Genomic DNA, 16,927 nt, shown 5'->3' on the forward strand with positions numbered 1-16,927 from the left:
ATATTAGAAGAGATACATTGACTTTTTGCCATTTAACTCCATCAACGCGTACTGCTCCGTTAACCTGTGTGGTATTTCCAATTACCTGTGGTGGTAAATATCCGTCAACCTGTATGCGCCCGTGCAAAACACGGAAATTACGTTTATTTTTATGTGTAAGGCAGTTTACTTGTGATGCGTCATTGCAGAACATCTACAGTGGCAGAGTTAGAAAACATATGCAATAGCACATGTAGCCGATGAACATAGTGGGCAATTCTAACGTAGGCGCCAGGATGAGGAAATCAGCCTACCAGTGGGCGTTGAAGCTATGAATGACTAAACCTGCTGGAGGCATAGCAACAAAAACAGAACTCTTTTAACAACTAATTTGTGGTGAAATAACATCACGTCCCGACCCAACACTATTGGTTCCCAGTTGCTTTGCTTGGCCATAATGTAATCTCTACTGTGGTTCGTCACCATTAGTTCCTACCTATTTTGGTCCCTAACGAATCGACGTCAAATGCAAAGAACCACAAAGTGGAAAATTTCCTGGTTAGTTAACCGGCAAGATCACATCGCAAGCTGCACTTCGGAATGGGACGATCACGCCTTGTCATGCAAGAGCATAAAGGGTTGTCTGATTACGGTTGTAGAGATCCCCTACGTCAGTGATTACCAACCTTTTTGTGGTTGCGTACCATTTTGGGGATGAAGTAACGAACATTTTGGGATCATTTACGGTTTTTTGAATTCGAACAATATCCGTAAATTGCGAAAAGGTGCTCGCGTACCACCTAGAATGCCGTCGCGTACCACTAGTGGTACTCGTACCACCGGTTGGGAAACACTGCCCTACGTATATGTGAAGGTCGTCTGGCAGTTACGCTCTAGCGCGTCAGTGCATCCTGACAACATTACGCGCGTCGGTTTCAACAAAAATTCCCCACATATATTCAGAGAACAGTTGCCGGAAAAGGAACATTACAACGAAACGGCGATAGATAGAGCACACCGGTTTAGTTGTGTCAATGCAGACAAGAAGATCCTGTTGATCCAATCTTCAACCACAAAGCTTTTGTCAATAAATTTTGAACACACGTGAATAGAAAGTGGATCCTTTGCAAATAACTTTGATTCTGATCTCACTTCATCACGGTTGTGGCTTAAACGTGTATAACACGAAATGCAAAAAAACAGGACTTAAGAGTTCGGTTTTATTCGGTAAATATTATGTCGTTGTAGCTGCCAAGAATAATATGTTTTAATTAATCTGTTCTTCTGGCACAATTAAACGTACACTTTTATTTACCGATGTTTCATCTGCTATCCAGCAAGGCTTGCTCAGGGTCAACAAAAGTTACGTTTTATTGTGCCAAGAAGAACAGATTACTAAAAAAGTAGTTTGTAAAGCACAATTAAAAATCTTTGGATGAAAGTCAAATACACGAGTACAAACGCACACAGACACAATCAGTAATGTTGGCAATATTTGTCAAGCACTCGGAAAGATCGAACGTCGCTCATAAACTGTTCATCAGTTGGTCTCAGTCGCATTTTGAGGTAAAGCCAACGAACATAGCTTGACACCCTCGTGTAAATCCCAGGTTTGTTTACGTTTCCACAACCGATTCCCCAACTTGTGATACCCCAGATAGTGTGACGTGTCGTGTTGGGGTCTAAACATGCCAAAGGACCCCCACTGTCACCCCGACACGTGTCAGTGCCATCTTTCTGGAAAACAAAAGTGCCAACAGTTTATAAAAAAATGCGATTTCTAAGTTAGAAATTTTTTTACAGTTGCCTAAAGTGTTTATATTACACGTGCGAGTCATAATAACCGAAAATGTACGTTTGGTTCAATTGCTGAACAAACAACACGAAAAATACACAAGTGTTTCTAGCAAAAAAACTACCTGTAAATGAAAAAGTTAAAACAGACATCGAACAATCGCAACAACAAACAAATTACAAAACGTTGCATTCTAAACTAAACAGGAACGCAAGAGGTGTTTGGTAAATTAACTTTAAAAGGCAGCATGGGTATTGAAAATTGTTGTTCTCACCGCAGCGCACATCATGGAGTGCTTAAGGTAGTCAACACCGAGCAGTCGGCTGCAATTCTCGTTGGGAAATATGCTCACTGGCGCCTTCTGGAGGCAGGGTGGATAATCCATGGGGTTAACTGCCGAACAACAAGCATGTTGTGATGTGATTCTTAAAGGTTGTGGTTGGCAAGACTTTTGCAAGTTTCGTCAACACCGCATCACAGTGTTCGTTGTTGTAACTGACAAATGTTATATATGCCGACCGTAGATTGAATGCGCTGTACTATGAAATTGTACCGACAGAATACAGAGGTTCATTCATAACGCGCAGGTGTTAGAGATGCTTCCATATCGGTTTGTGGAAAGATTTGGGAAAAGAAACTTGAAGTTTTCAAAAACCCTTGTCTAGGTGCAAAATACTGAAGTGAATAACCTTGAATTAGAAGCCAAAACCGAAATTGTTAAACAGACATTTGAAACACGACATGTGTTTATCATCAGTGCTGTATTACATGATTATAAGCTGCATCGAATACATCGCCTACATTGGCAGGCAGGCGGATGGAAAGGCAATTTTGAAACGTGTTTGAAAATAGTCCAGCATTCCAGTTTTTACTGTTTTATTCAAAAACCCTTATCTAATGACGTAACTGTCGATAAACATCTGATAAAGCGACTCATGCACAGAAAAACATAAAAAACTTACAGTGTCTGGGACCATGCGCCCCCACCCAGATATTCCACATCGAGATTGTGACGAAAACTGGTTTTGTCCGAGAGGCAGACATGCTGACCGCACAAATCGACTGCAACCATAGAAATAAGTTTAAAATGAAACACTGATATCTCCACATGATATTTAATAACTCCTTGCTTCGGGCGTATTACGTTTACGTTGTATAAAAACCAAGGCAATGCATTCTAATTTGGACCAGGACTCTTGTGAATTTATCTTACTTGAATGAAACGCATTGTCTCAATTTAATCAACGCCAAGTCGTTGGTTGGACTCGAATGATACGAGTAGTAAGGATGTCTGTAAACCTCTTCAATATCTAGGTCACGTGAATCCTCTACGCCCTCTGATTGGCTGAATTGGAGTCCGTCACGGTTGTAGTAATCGCCCACCCGAACGATCGTCTCATTGGTGAACCTGTAACCATGAAAATGGTTTTCATGGCAAATTAAAAGAACTTTGGAAATTACTCACGATTTCGAACTGGATTCGACACAATGTGCGGCTGTGAGGACGTAACATCTGTTGATGAGAGTCCCTCCGCAAGAGTGAGGGGTGCGGCCTCTTAATGGATACTTCTTACGTATGGAAACCTGTTAGAATGATAAAAATACCTCGTACGCTTGATGTAAACATGAAGATATTAAGCTTATAGTGGTTCTTAACCGGTGAAAAATTTACTAGTAGGGGGAAATTACGGGTTTGTATGTTGGTGATTAGTCGGCACCGAAATATACAAAAGTAGTTACAAGAGAAATATTATGATCTGTATTCACTGTGTGTCGTGTGGTTTTTGGCAATTTGTCATGCCATGCGGCCGAAAAAGTAAAAAAAGGATAACAGATATAGAGAAAAAGCAATCGTTAAATACCAGCACTATTACAGACACACGTGCACATGGAAGTAAGCTTTTATGAAAGCCGGCATCTGACTGACAGCGAATATAAGACATGGGTTTAAATGAGCTCTCCTATAATTGTACGTTTCAACATAACTTTGCAAATCTCCCATAAAATCATTTACCTGCCACGGCTGACTCCCGGGGTTGGCGTTGACCCCTTCCACTATTCTCAACCCGTCTTTGACCTCAGGACAGAAAGCCGGAACAGGAATATCGGTGGTGGCTTCACCGCAAGATTCTTCTTGCAGTTTGCTACCTGGGAATATACGAACACAAAGCACTGGCTTTAAACAACACGATCAGCCTGGATGTTGATGAGACGTTTTTTACATCATGTTATTGCTGTGTTTACTTTCAGGGAACTGATGATGCCCACAGGGCGAAACATATGTTCCTAACAACTGTGTATTGTGCGCATATTGCCTTACGGTTTTTTATTATTTGAAGTCATATGGGGATATACGACGTACACTCTACATGAATAAAAATGTTTCATGGCATAGTGATACAAGCGTTCAAATCCCTCTCGTAATTTTTAGGTTGTAATATTGTCCAAAAAATACTTTTCATGAGTTTTAATCATAAAGTTTACAACACAAATGACACGCTTGACCGAGTTGTGCATCCCCGTAATAAATTGTGGAAAACTTCGTACAACTAACCTAAATCTTAGTCAGTTAAAAGCCGAAAATGTTCCGTCCTTTGCGAGTTGTAAACAGCAATGTGGTTGGTTTCTCCAATGGAAGGCAATCTTCTCGTAATTCTGAACAGCAGAGAGAAACAACACAATTACATGAAAATCTGTTTGAAATCTCAAACTTTTACCGAACAAGTTAACATTGTTGAATCTTCATCAATTAGTATTAGAAGTATTGAATATAAATTGTCTTTACACATCACAAAGCCAGTTATCTTTTGGTAGAAAGCATTATCCATTCTTTTCTAGTTACAAATGCATTACTTTTTCGACCCAACATTTAAGCATAGGCAACACGTATATATTTTGCACTATATTGTATAGAATAACAAACTAATGTTAGCTTACGGTAAGACGTAGGTAAGAGCTCCGTTGTAATATATCATGATGGATATGGTGTGAATACGAATAATGATTTGAAACTTAGTCCCTCTGCTTAATCTTGCCCTGCCCAGACGACAAAAGGGCCTTGCACTCCATTCATTTCCAGTTGGTCCGTTCTTGATGATTAGCTGTGTGTTACATACAAAGCGAAACCATTACAACCAGCAAGTTTATTCAATTCAATGTTTTACAGTATGATAGTTTGTATTATCATAATCTCCTGATAGCAATATACCCAACAGAAACACATTCTACTTGAATAAGCTATACTTATGATGTTTAAAGCATAGGCGATATATATATTTTTGAAATATATCAATTGAAAAGCTTGTGAAATACCGACTCCGGATTTATTACAGAACTTGCTACAGTAAGTTGAAAGTTTGTTCAATTTATTGTAACCTTTTCCACCGACCAATGGCATATTAAATTAGAATGGCTTGACAGCGCCGTCTAGCGGATGAACCAAAAGAAGGCACTAAAACATATGAACTTTTAATTCTTGCTGATTCTTTTTAAAAATGGTTTGTTCATGCCAAAATAATGATTTTGTGAAGTACATTGTTAGTTATCTGACTTAATCTTGCATGCCTCGTGCTATTACACTAGTGACCTGTAGTAACCCAGACGGACTGTACTGTTAGGGAGGTGGTTTGAGTTTCTTCTCACTAAAAGATATGTTTGGGAGATAGTTTGCTTATCAAGCTATTAACGGACGTTACATCGCTGCTTTTCTATGCCGTGTAAATATGTTTTTTATGTCGTGTTATTTTATGAACAATAGTGTATATCGAACTGCTAACTCACAGCTAGGGTTGAAGCAAGGAAAATGTTTAAACCCTTCTGGACTCGTGCAAGCAAAGGAAACTTTCGGCACAGGAAATGCATGCAGAGCATAATGGATTAGCGATCCATCGTCTTAACCACTCGGCCACCTCGTCGTCCAACACCTGTTGTTAAATGAAATATTTCTGTGAGATTTGTTTGGAAAAAATATTGTCTTGTAAAAACTACTTTAGTTTGGTTTAATATTGTCGGATACGATAAATTGCACTTAAATAAACTTGATAGATGGTTTCCCACATCCTTCGATAGTTCAGTTGGTGCGGCGGTAGAGTTTATCACAAATACATCTGAAGTACACAGCATTTTAGGTAAAAGTACTTCTGAAAAAGAATGCATTAAACTAACTGGTTTTACATGGTTTCTTTCTTCCTGAGTATTACAAATGCCTTCACTATCTTTAGTAAATGGAAAGCATGGAAGCTTTCCATTCAAGGTTAGCAATTGTTACAGGCGTAAACAAATTTTTTGTGCTTTTCTGGTAAAATCTTAAAAAAGTACCTGTAGTACATAATAAACGCGCTGCGTTCAGGTCGCATTACCTCAGACAACTCGGCCATCCTGTCTATGCACTGTACTTTGTTATATTATTTAATAATGGTTACAAGTAGTTTTTAAGGCGCAATTACAAACCTTGTAAACGAAGATTTGTTTAAAATTATTTCATCCTGGTCAATTAAATGCCTTGTTGGTTTTTGAAACTATAAAACTGTCAAAATCACATGAAAAATATAAAAAAAACACACAAACCGGCGCAGTCTCAATCAATAATGTTGGTAATATTTACCAAGAATCCGATAAGATCGAACAAAGCTTGACACCCTCGTGTAAATCCCAGGTTTGTTTACGTTTCCACAACCGATGCCCCAACTTGTGATATCCCAGGTTGTGTGATGGTTTATGTTAAGGACAACACATGACAAGAACCCCCACTGTTAGTGCCATCGTTCCACTGCCAAAACAAGATTGGAAATTGTTTGTGGAAATATGTTTAGATAAGCAAGAATGACTCGATTTTACCATACAGTAACTAACAGTGGAAAAAGAAAGTTTCCACTCTTACTGCAGTAAACATTGTCAGGTTCAAACAGCCAAGTAGGCGACTGCAATTCTCATTGACGAATGTGCTCACTGGCGCCAACTGGTGGCTATTTTTTTGTAAAATAGAGATTTCTTCATTCTTATAAAAATGAAATACGATTTTCACTTTCATTACTGTTGTCATGGATAACACTTGTATCTTGTGCAGTGTTAATACATAAAGATAAAAGAAATAGGGTAAGTTTGTACAGCGCCGAAAAGTTTTCAAGTAACATGTGCTTTGTACAATTTCACCTTTTAGCATTACCACAATGAACAATTATATCCAGAAACATAGAAAACTACCTGCATCCCACATTCCTCAACCAGATATTCCATACTCATATTGTGACGAAAACTGGTTTGTCCAAGAGGCAAACATGCTGACTGCATAAATCGACTGCAAACATAGAAATAGGTTGGTAATGGAACAGAAAAGTGCATGGATTACATTTGAATAAAATTGTGATTGTTCACAAAAATCCAAGTTGACATACTGCTTACATGGGAGAATTCGGAAAAAGTGAGATCATGTGTAGAACGACATTGTCCCCGTGGACTTTCCACTTGAATGATTTGCAATAGTATATAGTTGGGAATGATCACATAGTGAGGTTTTCCTCTTCAATAATTAGGTCATGTGAATCCTTTGATTTGTAGTAACCTGTAACCACCCACCCCAGGCCCCGATCGCTGGTCTCATTGGTTAACCTGTCACCATGGAAACAGCTCAATAATACTATTTGTTGTTTTAAAAGTTTATCAGGAAAACATGAGCAAATCTATGCTCTTTATGAAACAGATTGCACACAAGAAACACTTACATTTGAGCTGAATTTAACACAATGTGAAGCTGTAAGAAGGTAATGTCAAGTGTGGGGAGTACAGCATCTTAATGGATGTCTCCAATGTATGGAAACCTGTTGAATTGAAATCATAAAAGTAAATTAGTTATCTTGATGATATGTGAATATCACATGTCTTGCACACTTGCACAGAATGTCACCATTAACTAACTTAAAAGTGTTCTTCGGTTTGACGTTGTAACACTTAAATCATTTTAACCTGTTGTCATTTTTGACAAACAAGTTGCAGATTTTAACAACTTCTTGTTGGTTTTTAAACTGGGTTAAAATATAATCAATCATATTATTCATCAATACTTCATTATTTTGTAACAATTAAATAATAATGACTTATGTCAATGGTGGGGAAGGTCAACTATAAGAACATAACCTTGTCTCAGACAATTTATAAAATTTTATTTATGCAAAACTTATTGAGTTAATTAAAAGCAATACTGCTTACCGTATGTTTGTCATCTTTCATTGTAATTTTCTGTTATGAGTAAGATTGCATTCTATCGGAGTTTAACTTCTAATATTACAATTAGTGTGTTTTTTACCCAGGATGTCCTTGCAGAGAAGTATTGGTGTTTACAACAACTCAATTATTTCCAGTCGTTATTTTCCAATACATGATTTGCACCAACGCCAATGCGCATGCGCGAGAATCGGGGTCATAGGTTAAGTTGTGCTACGCGCGTTTTGTTGTGTAGAAAATGATAGGACTTGGTTGGTAAATGTGAAGTATAACAACAGTTTTGGGGTGTTTTTAATTTTTTTTGTAGCAAAATGGAAAACAAAGACCCTAAGTATGACATAGGCGTTGCGGACGTGGATAGTTGGGAGTTTGCGCGAACATTGTAAGCTGTTTGGTTTGCAAACCAATAACAAAACAAAGTCGGAACATTTTGGTCTTTTCCTCAGATGTTATGGGTGTAAAATTAAGTTGTTAAAACCAGCAAGGGAAGTAGCCTACATAAGTATTTTATGTTTTTCTGAAAAAGAGCAACTCCTTGACCCATGTGATGGCATTGCAAAGGACAATCTGCTGTGTCTAAATGAAAACGATGTCGATTTACGTGGGCAAAAAGCTCCTAAATGTCAACCTATAAGCAGAGCATTGGAATACCTGGAGTCTCATTATATTAAACCTTAAAAATGCTGCCTATTGCTTGAGTACTGATTTTTCGCATCCAAAAGTGTACACCATCCAAAAGATTCTCCTTGCGTTAGACCATGTGGAGAAATTTTGCGGGCATTCTGCATCTGTACAGGTAAGTTGTTTGGGTAGTCCTATTAATTGTGAAGTAGCCTAAAATAGAAAATCAATATATGCCTTGAAACCATAGCATTTTTTTAGATTAAATCAAAACTGCAATCACATTGCAGCATCGAGCCGAAGCTACAGCAACAAAATTAAGAGAAATCGTGCACTTCACTTCTCTTTCAGAGGAATGTATCAAACTCAAATTTTATAGGTTCATTGAAAGCTAAAGAAATAGATTTCTAGCAATCTGGCTTAGACAAAACAAGTGATTATTTTTATATATTTAAATGCACATTGTTAAACTGCCCTTTTTATGTTGTACTTTGTTCAATGCCTTTGTTTGTTCCTTTCAGTTTACTGTCATATTACCTCGTGTAATTGAAAATTCTTGTGTTCACACAGTGGTCCTGATTTATTAATGTTATGTGCAAACATTTGTATTAACACTCAAGTACGTTTCTTTGTGACAAAAACTTTTAAGTAAGCAACAACTTAAAATAAATCATGTGAACAATTTTCTTCTGACTAAATAGTTCTGTTAGATTACACATATCATGACAATATCAGCAACAAAATAAAAAACATTTTCAACATATATACGATGATCGGCCAATTGTTTAGTTTTCCGTACTTCCTACCATGGCTTCAATAAATCACAATGTCTGACAAGAAACTCCTCACAAATGTGAAAAATCCTGTCAGCCATAACAAAGTCGCCAAACAGTGGTGTGTCGATTGCCTCTTCCATCAGAAACAAAATTTGCAATTACATTTTTAGGAGTTTCTGTACAGTCAATAATGTTTTAACTTTGTTGTAAAGAGGTTTTTGAAAAGGCTCGGATAGGTCAACATTCAAGTCAATACTATGACTTTTTAGTTGCCTCGAAATAAATTTTGTTAATGCTGTTATGATTCTTGAAACCGATGAGCAAGAAATGCCAAATCTCAGTGTTAAACATTTTTCCAACAGTTCAAATCAAAATCTCATGAATGTCATCACCAACTCATCATCAAATAACAGACATATGCAGATTTGTTTGCTTCTTGTTGCATTGAAGTTTGAATCTTTCCAGTAATTCATCCCAACAGATCTCTTATCTAGTAACTTGAAAAAATTCATTTTTTTTCAATTTTAACATCTCAAAAGATGTCAGAAAGTTAAATTCACATCGACATCATTGCAATACATTTGTTTTCGGTTTAATGAGTTCACTTACATCTGTGTAAATTAGGAAGTGCATTTTGTGTTGTTGGCCTGCCTTTAACAAAGTGTTGTTTGGAGCAATTGTGAGTCAATTTGCGTTTTTTCACGACCTTCACACAATTCACCCATCGATCATGATCTTCTTTATGTTTTGAATTCGTTGGAAACGGGTGAAGCACGAATGGAGAATCACATACGCACCGCGGCACCGACTACATTCAAGATTGCATTCATGAATTTCACCATGTCACTGTTTAGATCTCCACCGACGCAGTTTTCTTCGATTGTTATTGCAACCAATTACGCAACATCCAAGTCCTGACATTCAGTTTAGAATCAACGCCGTATAACAAACAAAATAAGTGATTATTTCCAAAACTTCCTATCACACCAAACAGCATTTCGCTCGCGTAGCACAACTTAACCCCTGACCCCGACCTGACACTAGAGGCGCTGTTTTGGTGCAAATCATGTATTCCCAGGTTGGCATCGCTATGACTCTGCAAAAACATCACAGATATTTAATGACTCTGCAAAAACATCACAGGTATTTAATGACTCTGCAAAAACATCACAGATATTTAATAACTCTGCAAAAACATCACAGGTATTTATAGGTTTCCAATCAAAAACGTTTATGTTTGTAAAAGAGTTTTAGATAAAGACATTTTTCCTGATGGTTCTTTTGCTTTTGTCAATAAATTCGAGAAACAACAACTACAGTCAGACCTTTTTAATCTAAACTGCTTCGTTTCGTCTAATATGTTCTAGTCTACATAAAAAGCCATCCAGCACATACTTTTATTAAATTCCACTTAACATTCTACTTGAATAAGATATACTTATGATGTTTAGAAGCATAGGCGATATATATATTTTTGAAATATATCAAATGAAAAGCTTGTGAAATAACGACTCCGGATTTATTACAGAACTTGCTACAGTAAGTTGAAAGTTCGTTCAATTTATTGTAACCTTTCCCATCGACCAATGGCGTATTTAAATTAGAATGGCTTGGCGGTGCCGTCTAGCGGATGAACCAAAAGAAGGCACTAAAACATACGAACTCTTAATTCTTGCTGTTTCTTTTTGAAAATGGTTTGTTGTATAGTCAGATAACTAACGTGATTAATTTACAAAACTATTGAACAATAGCGTATACCGCCACTGAACCGCAACTCACAGCTAGGTTTGAGGCAAGGAAAATGTTTAAACCCCTCCGGACTCGTGCAAGCAAAGAAAACTTTCGGAAATGCGTGCAGAGCATAATGGATTAGCGATCCATCGTCTTAACCACTCGGCCACCTCGTCGTCCAAAACCTGTTGTTAAATGAAAGATTTATGTGGGATTTGTTTGGAAAAAATATTGTCTTGTAAAAACTACTTTAGTTCGGTTTAATATTGTCAATTGCACTTACATAAACTTGATATTTAACTGGTTTGCCACATCTTTCGATAGTTCAGTTGGTGCGGCGGTAGAGTTTATTTGCTTGGCCATATGTTCACTCTACTGTGGTTCGTCTCCATTAGTTCCTACCTATTTTGGTCCCTAACGAATCGACGTCAAATGCAAAGAACCACAAAGTGGAAGATTTCCTGGTTAGTTAACCGACAAGACCATATCGCAAGCTGCACTTTGGAATGGGACGATCACGCCTTGTCACACAAGAGCATAAAGCGTTGTCTGATTACGGTTATATAGATCCCCTACGTATATGTGAAGGTCATCTTGCAAGTCGTGCGCTAGCTCACCAGTTTGACAACATTACGCGCGTCGGTTTCAACAAAAACTCTCAACATTTATTCAGAAAACAGCTGCCGGACAAGGAACATTATAACGAAACGACGCTAGTTAGTGCACACCGGTTTAGTTGTGTCAATGCAGACAAGAAGATCCTGTTGATCCAATCTTCAACCACAAAGCTTAACCATTTTGTTAATAAGTTCTGAACTTTAATTAAATTCACAAGTACAAACGCACACAGACACAATCAGTAATGTTGGCAATATTTGTCAAGCACTCGGAAAGATCGAACGTCGCTCATAAACTGTTCATCAGTTGGTCTCAGTCGCATTTTGAGGTAAAGCCAACGAACATAGCTTGACACCCTCGTGTAAATCCCAGGTTTATTTACGTTTCCACAACCGATGCCCCAACTTGTGATACCCCAGATAGTGTGACGTGCCGTGTTGGGGTCTAAACATGCCAAAGCACCCCCACTGTCACCCCGACACGTGTCAGTGCCATCTTTCTGGAATACAAAAGTGCCAACAGTTAAAAAAAAATGCTATTTCTAAGTTAGAAATTTTTTTCTGTACAGTTGCGTAAAGTGTTTATATTACACGTGCGCGAGCCACAATAACCTAAAATGTACGTTTGGTTCAATTGCTGAACAAACAACACGAAAAATACACAAGTGCTTCTGGCAAAAAAAACTACCTGTAAATGAAAAAGTTAAAACAGACATCGAACAATCGCAACAACAACAAAATTTACAAAACGGTGCATTCTAAACTAAACAGGAAAGCAAGAGGTGTTTGGTAAATTAACTTCAAAGGGCAGCATGGGTATTGAAAATTGTTGTTCTCACCGCAGCGCACATCATGGAGTGCTTAAGGTAGTCAACACCGAGCAGTCGGCTGCAATTCTCATAATATGCTCACTGGCGCCTGCTGGAGGCAGGGTGGATAATCCATGGGGTTAACTGCCGAACAACAAGCATGTTGTGATGTGATTCTTAAAGGTTGTGGTTGGCAAGACTTTTGCAAGTTTCGTCAACACCGCATCACAGTGTTCGTTGTTGTAACTGACAAATGTTATATATGCCGACCGTAGATTGAATGCGCTGTACTATGAAATTGTACCGACAGAATACAGAAGTTAATTCATAACGCGCAGGTGTTAGAGATGCTTCCATATCGGTTTGTGGATTTGGGAACAGGAACTTGAAGTTTTCAAAAACCCTTGTTTAGGTGCAAAATACTGAAGTGAATAACCTTGAATTAGAAACCAAAACCTAAATTGTTAAACAGACATTTTAAACACGACATGTTTTTTTATCATCAGTGCTGCATTACATGATTATAAGCTGCATCGAATACATCGCCTATATTCACAGGCTGGCAGGCGGATGGAAAGGCAATTTTGAAACGTGTTTGAAAAAAAGTACAGCATTCCAGTTTTTACCGTTTTATTCAAAAACCCTTATCTAATGACGTAACTGTCGATAAACATCTGATAAAGCGACTCATGCACAGAAAAACATAAAAAACTTACAGTGTCTGGGACCATGCGCCCCCCACCCAGATATTCCACATCGAGATTGTGACGAAAACTGGTTTTGTCCGAGAGGCAAACATGCTGGTCGCACAAATCGACTGCAACCATAGAAATAAGTTTAAAATGAAACACTGATATCTCCACATGATATTTAATAACTCCTTGCTTCGGGCGTATTACGTTTACGTTGTGTAAAAACCAAGGTAATGCATCCTAATTTGGAATGTACCAGGTCCCTTGTGAATTTATCTTACTTAAATGAAACGCATTGTCTCAATTTAATCAACGCCAAGTCGTTGGTTGGACTCGAATGATACGAGTAGTAAGGATGTCTGTAAACCTCTTCAATATCTAGGTCACGTGAATCCTCTACGCCCTCTGATTGGCTGAATTGGAGTCCGTCACGGTTGTAGTAATCGCCCACCCGAACGATCGTCTCATTGGTGAACCTGTAACCATGGAAATGGTTCCCACGGTAATTTGTTTTAACTCTATGGCACTCCATACCAACAATGAAATTTTTCAAGACCTTATTTCGTGATATCCTTATGTACAAAATGAACTTGATAGCTGAAAGCATTATTGTTCATAGGAGTCCTGTGGACCCCAAGTGGAAAACCTTGTCGTAGAAAATCAAACTTAAAATCGACACCAAATTCACACAACGTGCACCGAAATGCAAACTTTTTACGAGCCTGAATCTGTCTGGAACTTTGTGCTAATTTATTCCATCACGAAAGAACTTCGGAAATTACTCACGATTTCGAACTGGATTCGACACAATGTGCGGCTGTGAGGACGTAACATCTGTTGATGAGAGTTCCTCCGCAAGAGTGAGGGGTGCGGCCTCTTAATGGATACTTCTTACGCATGGAAACCTGTTAGAATGACAAAAATACCTCGTACACTTGATGCAAACATGAAGATATTAAGCTTATAGTGGTTCTTAACCGGTGAAAAATTTACTAGTAGGGGGAAATTATGGGTTTGTGGGTTAATAGTCGGCACCGAAATATACAAAAGTAGTTACAAGAGAAATATTATCATCTGTATTCACTGTGTGTCGTGTGGTTTTTGGCAATTGGTCATGCCATGCGGCCGAAAAAGTAAAAAAGGATAACAGATATAGAGAAAAAGCAATCATTAAATTCTACATTTAAATATTTGAATACTGGTGGGAAGTAGGGATTCCGATTAAATTTAAGATAGGAAATGAGATGAAAAATGGTTAAGAACCAGCACTGTTACAGACACACGTGCACATGGAAGCAAGCTTTTATGAAAGCCGGCATCTGACTGACAGCGAATATAAGACATGGATTTAAATTGAGCTCTCCTATAATTGTACGTTTCAACATAACTTTGCAAATCTCCCATAAAATCATTTACCTGCCACGGCTGACTCCCGGGGTTGGCGTTGACCCCTTCCACTATTCTCAATCTGTCTTTGACCTCAGGACAGAAAGCCGGAACAGAAATGTCGGTGGTGGCTTCACCGCAAGATTCTTCTTGCAGTTTGCTACCTGGGAATATACTACCGAGTTGTGCATCCCCGTAATAAATTGTGAAAAACTTCGTACAACTAACCTAAATCTTGGTCAGTTAAAAGCCGAAAATGTTCCGTCCTTTGCGAGTTGTAAACAGCAATGTGGTTGGTTTCTCCAATGGAAGGCAATCTTCTCGTAATTCTAAACAGCAGAGAGAAACAACACAATTACATGAAAATCTGTTTGAAATCTCAAACTTTTACCGAACAAGTTAACATTGTTGAATCTTCAGCAATTAGTATTAGAAGTATTGAATATAAATTGTCTTTACACATCACAAAGCCAGTTATCTTTGCTTAGGAAGCATTATCCATTCTTTTCTAGTTACAAATGCTTTTACGACTAAAAACAACATTTAAGCATAGTCAATACATATTTATTTTGCACTACAATAACGAAATAACGTAAGCTTACGGTAAGACGTAGGTAAGAGCTCCGTTATAATATATCATGATGGATATGGTGTGAATACGAATAATGATTTGAAACTTAGTCCCTCTGCTTAATCTTGCCCTGCCCAGACGACAAAAGGGCCTTGCACTCCATTCATTTCCAGTTGGTCCGTTCTTGATGATTAGCTGTGTGTTACATACAAAGCAAAACCATTACAACCAGCAAGTTTATTCCCTTTAATGTTTTACAGTATGATAGTTTGTATAATTAAAATCTCCTGATAGCAATAAACCCAACAGAAACACATTCTACTTGAATAAGCTATACTTATGATGTTTAGAAGCATAGGCGATACATATACATATGAAATATATCAATGAAAAACTTGTGAAATAACGACTCCGGATTTATTACAGAACTTGCTACAGTAAGTTGAAAGTTCGTTCAATTTATTGTAACCTTTCCCACCGACCAATGGCATATTAAGTTTAGAATGGCTTGACAGCGCCGTCTAGCGGATAAACCAACAGATGACACTAAAACATACGAACTTTTAATTTTTTTTAAAACTTTTTGTTTTAAATGGTTTGTTCATGCCAAAGTAACGTTTTTGTGAAGTACATTGTTACAAGCGATAGATATCAAAAACTATTGAACAGTAGCGTATACCGCCACTGAACCGCTACTCACAGCTAGGTTTGAAGCAAGGAAAATGTTTAAACCCCTCTGGACTCGTGCAAGCAAAGGAAACTTTCGGCACAGGAAATGCGTGCAGAGCATAATGGATTAGCGATCCATCGTCTTAACCACTAGGCCACCTCGTCGTCCAAAACCTGTAGTTAAACGAAATATTTATGTAAGATTTGTTTGGAAAAAGTATTGTCTTGTAGAAACTACTTTAGTTTGGTTTAATATTGTCAGATACGATAAATTGCACTTACATAAACTTGTTAGATGGTTTGCCACATCCTTCGATAGTTCAGTTGGTGCGGCGGTAGAGTTTATCACAAATACATCTGAAGTACACAGCATTTTAGCTAAAAGTACTTTGAAAAAGAATGCATTAAACTAACTGGTTTTACATGGTTTCTTCCTAAGTATTACAAATGCCTTCACTATATTTTGTAAATGGAAAGCATGAAAGCTTTTCCATTCAAGGTTAGCAATTGTTACAGATGTAAACAAATTTTCTGTGCTGTTTTGGTAAACTTTGCCCATCTTAAAAAAGTACAGTACATAATAAACATGCTGTGTTCAGGTTGCAGTACTTTAGACAATCCTGTCTATACACTGTACTTTGTTATATTATTTAGTAATGTTTAAGTAGTTTTAAGGCCCAATTACAAGCTTTGTTAAATGATGATTTGTTTAAAATTATTTCATCCCGTTCAATTAAATGCCATGTTGGTTTTGGACACTATAAAACTGCTAAAATCACTTCAAAAAAAACCGTGCAGTCTCAATCATTAATGTTGGTAATATTTACGAAGAACTTTACCAAGAAAGATCGAACAAAGCTTGACACCCTCGTGTAAATCCCAGGTTTGTTTACGTTTCCACAACCGATGCCCCAACTTGTGATATCCCAGATTGTGTGATGGTTTATGTTAAGGTCAACGCATGACAAGAACCCCCACTGTTAGTGCCGTCGTTCTGAAAAACAAGATTGGAAATTATTTGTGAAAATATTTTTAGATAAGCAAGAATGACTCGATTTTTTG

General features: G+C 37.7%; 1 long non-coding RNA gene and 2 pseudogenes across 2 annotated transcripts; all 3 read right to left on the minus strand.

Annotated features, from left to right (window-relative positions):
• Positions 1–959: 959 nt before the first annotated feature.
• LOC145908733 (chymotrypsinogen A-like) lies at positions 960–4,602 on the minus strand (annotated as a pseudogene).
• A 1,806-nt stretch (positions 4,603–6,408) lies between these two features.
• Positions 6,409–7,512, minus strand: LOC145909105 (uncharacterized). The gene is made up of 4 exons (XR_014403092.1): positions 7,495–7,512; positions 7,175–7,381; positions 6,977–7,070; positions 6,409–6,542 (listed from the first exon to the last, which is right to left on the minus strand). It is a non-coding gene; the product is annotated as an uncharacterized LOC145909105 (long non-coding RNA).
• A 4,296-nt stretch (positions 7,513–11,808) lies between these two features.
• On the minus strand, positions 11,809–16,277 carry LOC145909088 (chymotrypsinogen A-like; annotated as a pseudogene). The gene is made up of 10 exons (XR_014403062.1): positions 16,148–16,277; positions 15,897–16,039; positions 15,228–15,391; positions 14,850–14,954; positions 14,656–14,785; positions 14,026–14,144; positions 13,521–13,715; positions 13,264–13,364; positions 12,578–12,691; positions 11,809–12,238 (listed from the first exon to the last, which is right to left on the minus strand). The product of XR_014403062.1 is annotated as a chymotrypsinogen A-like (transcript).
• Positions 16,278–16,927: the final 650 nt, after the last annotated feature.

This window comes from Ascidia mentula, chromosome 7 (assembly GCF_947561715.1).
Source record: "Ascidia mentula chromosome 7, kaAscMent1.1, whole genome shotgun sequence".
NCBI classification, from domain to species: Eukaryota; Metazoa; Chordata; class Ascidiacea; order Phlebobranchia; family Ascidiidae; genus Ascidia; species Ascidia mentula.